The sequence below is a fragment of the Varanus komodoensis genome, unplaced genomic scaffold (assembly GCF_004798865.1).
Source record: "Varanus komodoensis strain SLA01 unplaced genomic scaffold, ASM479886v1 scaffold14_1, whole genome shotgun sequence".
In the NCBI taxonomy this organism is placed as follows: Eukaryota; Metazoa; Chordata; class Lepidosauria; order Squamata; family Varanidae; genus Varanus; species Varanus komodoensis.
The window spans coordinates 25,980,534-25,988,066 of NW_025335438.1; the positions used below are offsets into that span (position 1 = coordinate 25,980,534).

At 40.1% G+C, this 7,533-nt stretch overlaps 1 long non-coding RNA gene across 1 annotated transcript; it reads left to right on the forward strand.

Annotated features, from left to right (window-relative positions):
- The first annotated feature begins 280 nt into the window (after positions 1–280).
- Positions 281–7,067, forward strand: LOC123020581. The gene is made up of 3 exons (XR_006414140.1): positions 281–1,917; positions 2,561–2,632; positions 6,020–7,067. It is a non-coding gene; the product is annotated as an uncharacterized LOC123020581 (long non-coding RNA).
- The last annotated feature ends 466 nt before the right edge of the window (positions 7,068–7,533 follow it).

Genomic DNA, 7,533 nt, shown 5'->3' on the forward strand with positions numbered 1-7,533 from the left:
CCACAATAACAACCATACAAGAAAAAATAATACGGAAGGAAAATCAATGATCACTAAGCTCTGGTAAATAAAAGGGTCAAGGCAAGGAAAATGCCTAGGCAGGCAAAACCATACAAGCCAACGTGAATAAAATAAAGGGATGAGAAGGCTATAGTCCTATGCAGATTACACCAGGTAAATATATGCATAGGATTGTCCCGCCTGCTGAAGCACACAATAAAGTTCAATGCCTTGAGAAAATTCTTACAGGGCCAGTCCCAGTGTCCCAATATTCTCTCATCTGCATTAGTGCAAGTCAGTCAAGCATACAGATGGGGAGCTCAGTTGTGAGGAGGGAGATTTCTATTTTGATTGCAGCTGGAGAGTAAAAGGATAAGCCTTTCCTCCCTGTTCTGAGATTAAAATAAGACACCCATGATTCATTCTTCTCTGCAGGACCAGTGCCAGGGCACAGAACAGAACAAAGAGTCACTGGAAACAGAGTCCTAATGCAACTCCCTACATGAGCTGAATGACTTGAGATGCACCCCATTTTCTCCCCCAAGGGATGAATCCTCAAACATACAGGTAGTAGGCAACCACCCCTGGGGGAATGAGGAGCCAGGGATGATGTCACACCAGGGAGTAGGGTGCTATGCAGAGAGAGTGGCCCTGAAAGGTCCTCCAGGTCCCTACTTTATTGTCCTTTTGGCACCAGACAGAGACCTTTTTCTTTTCCCAAGCTTTTCAGATCCAGTGTTAATCCTATTGATCGTGTGAGCCTGCTTTTTATTATTTGGTGACTTTTAAGCAGATTTTATGCTTTATATTGACTGTATTGTGTTGTTTGCTTGTTTGTTTGTTTTGGAAATCACCCTGGCAATGGGACTGAAATCTAGAAATACATAGAGTATAAAAATTAGTGGAGGGAGTGGACAGATCACAGAATGTGGTGTGGGTTGGGTTCTACTATTAGGATTTAATGCAAATTACTTTTTCCAAGGAAGGAAAGCAAGCAAGCAAGTAAGCAAGCAAGAAAACCAGCCAGTCTGAAACACATTTCCATAAGTTACTCCCAAGTACACACAGTCCATGAAGACAAAATGTATGTCCCGATCCTGTGATTATTGTGCTGAAGAAGACATGGACCTAGAAAGCACTGGAGATAGAAAAGATGGATGTAAGTGAAGCTGAAAGGCTAGCTGGCAGACTCATCTCAGTCTTTTGAAGTGTAGCCAGATTGACTATCACCACTGAGCAAACCGCATTTGCATTTCGGGTTGCACACACAATAGCATAAAAGGTGACTCTGTGGATGACTCAAGTGCCCACTCCAGTAATCTTGGAAGAAGAACAATAGGACCTGAAGCGCTTATCCTTTTCAAGAAAAAGAAGAGGACGATAACCCTAAGAGCAGGACAAGCAAAAGAAATCCTTCCTTTCTGTCTCTAATAGAGCTACTCAGGAGAATAAGTTGATGATTAATGTCAATGGGTGCAGCCCTGGTGTGACACTGAGTCCAGGGAAGGAAGAGTCACACCTCGTAAACAAGGGTACTGAATTATGCACGTTAAAGCCCCATCCTGCTAGTTCGCAACTCCTTGCATTTCGCCAACATCAAACCATTCTCAAAGGAGACTACCACTTCTATCACCCAACTTAACATAGTCAACACATATGAAGGGCACCAGGTTGGGGAAGGCTGCTTTACGGTATAGTTTATCTGTTAATTATGCAAGCAACATAGTGTTGACCCAAGACGTTTTTGCTGCTTCAGTAACAAATACAAATTATACTCAAGGCTGGCCAATTTATTTTGGCATCTGGGGCAGAAACCCCCACAAGCAAGAATGATGAGTTGGAAGCAAGACTGTCATTTTGCCAGCAGAATGATTCTCAGGGGGACCCCCTTCTTCTCCTGCTCCTGCATTTCCACAGGTACCCTCCATATCTACTCCAGAGGGTCTCCCAGTCTTCCAAGGCAGACTTGAAGGGCCATGAGGGGGGACCTCACAGAGGAGGAAAAGCTGGGGAATTCTCATTCCACATGTAGCATTTGTTCTACTCCCAAAATGACAATGTGGGATCAAACCCATCAAGTTAATTAACTGAGTGACAATTTGCTGCTCTTTCATGAAATCCAAAATCAGCTGCCCAAGGCAGCCACCTAATGGTAGTGCCAGTCACTACTTATACTTCTTTAGAGTACTCTGGTAGTATCTGCTAAAGGTAAGATACTCCTTTATACCTGAAGAGTCATTTCTACAAAATGAACCTAAACTAAATCTCTTTTAACTCTATACCCTTTCTAATTTTTGGTGTTTCGGAATTGCATTGTCTCTCCCAACAGGAATCATTATCCTCACTAAGCAGGCATTCCCTAAAACTAAACCACTCTCCAAATGTTAGTGAGAGCCTTTTTTAGTGTGCTGGATTGTCCAAAGCTAGGGACCACCTGCCTTTCATGTGCAGCAAACACAGAATTATTATAGATGGGAAGGCTGATTTGGCTTTCTTACGCTTCCTTTCTCTCTGTGACCTACTAGCATAATCAAATTATATTTTATATTCCTAACAAAAGGAACTCTCAAGGAGCAGCACAGGGAAGGAGGCAAAGGAAGGAGAAGCCCTTGGGAAATTACAACAACCCAAGGTATGTTATTGAATTGTGTTGTATGAACTCAGCTGTGTTGTATGAACTCAGCTGCACTGACAAACCATGATTTGTTAACCATGAGCAAGCACAAAGGTAATATATGGTTTTGTTTTGTTTTTTGTTTTTTTGTGGGGGGGTGTTATGAACTATGGGTTAACAAACCATGGTTTGTTAGCATGGATGGATTCACATAACATGGCAGCCTATGATTTGGAAGCAATTCATTTCAACTTCTACACTGGATTGTCATATTGTCTGAGCCATATCTATGTCTTCTTCCCTTCCCACAATTTTCCAGATCTTGCTAACATGTTTCTCCCATTCTACCTTTCCTTCCACACACACCCAGTTGTGTATAGGCTTTGATCCAGGGTTGGGGCCAAAGGCCATTTAGGCAATTTATGCACATGTTTAGGCAAATTCTAAAAAATAAATAAATTGGCTGCTGGGGCTCAACTGCCCCTTGGCCTCCCTCCAGATCCAGGCCTGCTTGTATTCTGCTCCTCACTACTCAAACAGTTCCCTCATCCAGTTACCTCCAATGCTTCAAGTAACTTTCCAGGAAGGATGCCAAATGGATCACTGCCCAAAATCTCTCATGGGCAGATTCTTCCTTTTGTCCTCTAACTTGCCAGAGGAAATACAGAGAGCTCAGCAGCTTCACAGGCTAGCCTCCCATCTCCTTAATGTGGGGAGGGGAATTAGAGCAGGATCCTTGGGGAAGTTCATGAAGGTGGAAATGATTGATGTTGGGGGAACAGGGTGCAGCCAGGATTCCATCTGAGTCCCCAATGAGGCCAGATTTGGTCCAAGGCTCTGAGAATCAATGCCTCTTATTTAATGCAAGTCCTAGAATGTGCTTTCTATGAGGCCCCACTGGTTTCTTTCTCCAAATCAGGCACCAGAGGATCAGAACCAATGGGCACCATGTTTGCAGTGCTGTCGGCCACCAGGAATATGACATGAATGTTTTGTATATGGGCAACTTTACTCTCACATGGTTTTTTGGTAGATAACTTTAGGAACAGTATGTGTGAGTGTGTGATTATGGGAAGGAGTCCTTTGAACTCCCCTCTTGTTATTCCATAGATTTTTAGTCTGTCTTCCCCCAGTATTTGCATATGGACGATAGGTTAAATTGGACCACTACAAGAAGGGCAGGCATAATGGTGAACCCATGAACAGCTTTCTGAGTACCAACCAAGGTCCCACTTTCTAAGAAAAAGTAACCAATGAGCTTGCTCTGAAATATGTTTCTATTCTGCTGATTACATCTCCAACACTTAAAAAAAAGGCAGAAAATTAGCAATTCCATGGTTTACCTTCAAAGACATAGGGAGGTCATATGTCTCTTTTGCAGAGGGTATATATTTGAATGACTGTCAGGTTGCCATCTTCTTTTTTTGAGGCTGCCCAGCCCAAGACATCTTAAAGATAAAGATCCATCGGAAAGAAGATATGAGCCTTGACCTTTCTGTTAACAACACCTGGACAGCAGAGCAAAGCACACAGGGGACCTGGTCACAGTCTTCCACACTTTGGTGAAACGAGCGTTATACATTGAAATATACTATATTTCTATTTCAATCGTAATTATTTCTAAATTTGCACCTACGCATATGTTATGCAAATCAGCATCCTCTTCAGTTCTCATTCTGGTCATTCAAAAATATAAATGCTACCAATAATCATTTAAGCTCTTCAGAGACTTTTCTCAAGGTGCCCACACTTCAGAGGAAAGGTGAATAGTAATAGGGAATAGGCCCATTTCTGTGGAGTGTCCCCACCACAAACTCCATCCTCAGAGATGGTGCCTCCCTTTTAAGCTTCAGGTGCCAGTAGAAAATGGTTCTCTTTGTCCTTGCTTTTAGTAGATTGTAAGCTACCCTTGTGTTTTCATGGAATTTCCTATTGATTTTTATTATTATTGCATTGTTTATTTTAATTAAATTGTCACTTGCTTTTCCTGCTTTATATTCAGTCTGTTTGGCAGCTTTGAGAATTTAAATTTAATGCTCCTTATATTAATTTGTAAGCTACATTGGGAATCTTTTTTACCTGAAATGGAAGGAAAACTTATTAAATAAATAAAATATACATATAGATAAAACAATAATAGTGAAAGGCCTTGTGAGAATAAATGAGATTAATATTTTGCATATGAAAAATAAAGATTGCTTGGAATTACTAAAATGAATGCTAAACAGATATGCTATTTACACTACAGTATGCAAAAATGGTCTACAACACATGTTTTAAAAATTGGTAGTTCTAAGCACACTTGCACCCAGTGGGATTTGCTTTCATGTAAATAATAATAGAATTGTACTGCATGAATGCCATTCACATAGTTACATGGGAGTAAGTCCCTTTGAATGGGCTTCACATCTGACCAGATATCTACAGGACTATGGTTAGGGACAACCAAAGCATGAATGCTCACATACATATACATGCAGTGCATGTCAAACTTGAAAGAAGCATGCATGCATTTTCCACTGTTTTCCTCTCTAAAGCACTGGAGCCCTACTCCCATGAACCCGAGCAAAAGCAATTCTAAGGCTAATGTTGAATATGCTGAATATATTTCTGGGTAAGATATTTTACCCAGTAAGGTAATTATATATTTTGGATTTAATAGACTTATGGGGTAAGGTTTCTCAGTGATGAGGAACAGGTTTGCATGATCATTATAGCCCACTATGGCTTATTTAGGTCGTAGTGGGTTGCAGTCCCTGTGGGTGCCCTTTTGAAAGTCCAACTCCTGTTCAGAGGAGGGGGAGCAGGTTGCTGTAGTTTGTTGTGTCATCAGAACTCATGAGGCAGGGATTACCTGAGGGTTAATAACCCTCAGATAACCTTCCAGCAGATCATGAGTCATTTGAACATTGCTTAACCCTTAAACAACTATGGCTGCCCAAAAGTAGACATTACAGCAAGCTATAGCTGGGGCTTGTACAGGTAGCTCATACACTTAACCTAACCTGGCTTAAATAAGCCACAGTGGGCTGTTTTGTTCATGCAAAACAGGTCACTGTATGTTATTTAACCTACTTCAATATGTTCTACACTAGGCCTGCTGCATTTGAAACCGTCCTGCTCATTTTTCTGAGCAGGGCCTTGGACTTCTGCCTCAAACATCTGGTCTGATGACATGATGGGTTTTTACTACCATATCAACTAGTCATTCCTACCCATTTTCACCACTGATAATAAGGCAACAAAATATTAATCGATGCAGTACAAAAAAGACTACAAAAAGAAAATCACCATCAAAAGATAGCAAACATCTCTCTTTCAAAGCTGCTGAAAGAAACCCAGAAGAAACAAACCAAAGCCTTGAGAACAGTAACAGAATAAACTCTTTTTGTTCTTTAACCACAGTTATTCAACATGAACAATATTTGGAAGTCAGTCGCTACCCACTTTTTTCCAGAACTGCAGAGAAAACAAGTGGAGGATCAAATGGATTAGACACCAAGCAAACCACTTTGGGGGACAGAAGATGTTTGAAGCCAAACCACAAGCCACATTTGTCAAGCTCTTAAAAAATAGAAATGAAGGATCAAAGCAGGAGCCTTTGACAAATATTAACATTTGTCACCTACTATTACTTTTGATGTGCTACTTTTTGATTTTGTAAAGACAGCCAAGTCCTACAGGAAGGAACCTTTATGCCTTCAGAAAAATAATATAATGGTAATGTTGCCAAAATAAGGAAGTCTAACTAAAGATAAGGAATTTGGTTTACCACCCTGCCCCAAAGTAAGACATTGATTCATAAGGTTTATGCAAAGTATCTCAATCTTCTATCCTAGGAAGAGTCTCCTGTTTTTTATTCATTTAATTTAATTCCATTTAATAGTGTTTTTTATGTCACTGTATGAACATCTTAATTTATTAGTCCCACTGAATTTACTTCCTAGTAAATGTGTATAGAATTTCAGCCTAATATACATGAACCATTGAATTCAATGGAGCTTATTCCTAAAGAAGTGTGCGTAGGGTTGTAGGGTAAATACTTTCATAAAAACTTTACATCTCATCAGGTTAATTTGTTTATTTTTGGCCATGTTATAAATGCATTCCTATGTAAATATTTCATAGCTCTTCCTCTTGCAAACCAAATAATGTTAAACAAAAAATGATTTTGCTATATATGCTTATCTGGACCAAGTTTGTCAAATCTCATACTTATTAAGGTTCAGTCTCCCTGCAGGTCTATGCAATGATCAATGAAGTTATGTGATACAATGCTTTGCATGAGTATGTATACACATGTATATATAATAATTTAGATTCATTTAGCCTCACTTTTCTTTAGGATACATTACCAGTGGACACAGTTCTTCCTGTTTCAAGCTGAAATATTTATATAAAGTTCCAAAAAAAAAGCCCAACCCCAAAAACACAAACAAACCCTTTATCACTGGTTTTACCACATATTTGAGCAACTTTTGCTAGCTATGCATTTCTTCTTCAGGCAGACTAAATAAGAGACAGAAAGTCAGATAATTTCTAGGCCCAGAGATGTGCTAAAGTCTTAACCAGCTGGGCGCCAGTTCTGTTTTCCTCACCCCTTCAATCAGGTGCTTTCCAAGCCACGCTGACATCCAGAGCAGCAGAAATCCAATAAGAACCCAAGGCTCTGCTGCTTGTTTTATGAGCAACTTGAGCCATACTGAGAGATTTAGAGGTCTAGCTGCTAGGCATTTCTCTGCATAACGTGCGATGCACAATAGCAACAATAGCTCTGGCTTAATTTAGGAAATCTAGTCATTGTCAAGTGTGGTAAATCATCTTTAAAACAAACACTCTTAAAGTTTTCAAGATAAAGTCCATTCCCTTGTGATGATGTGGTAGCATGGAATGCTGTGAGGATCTGGGCAGAGATTCAA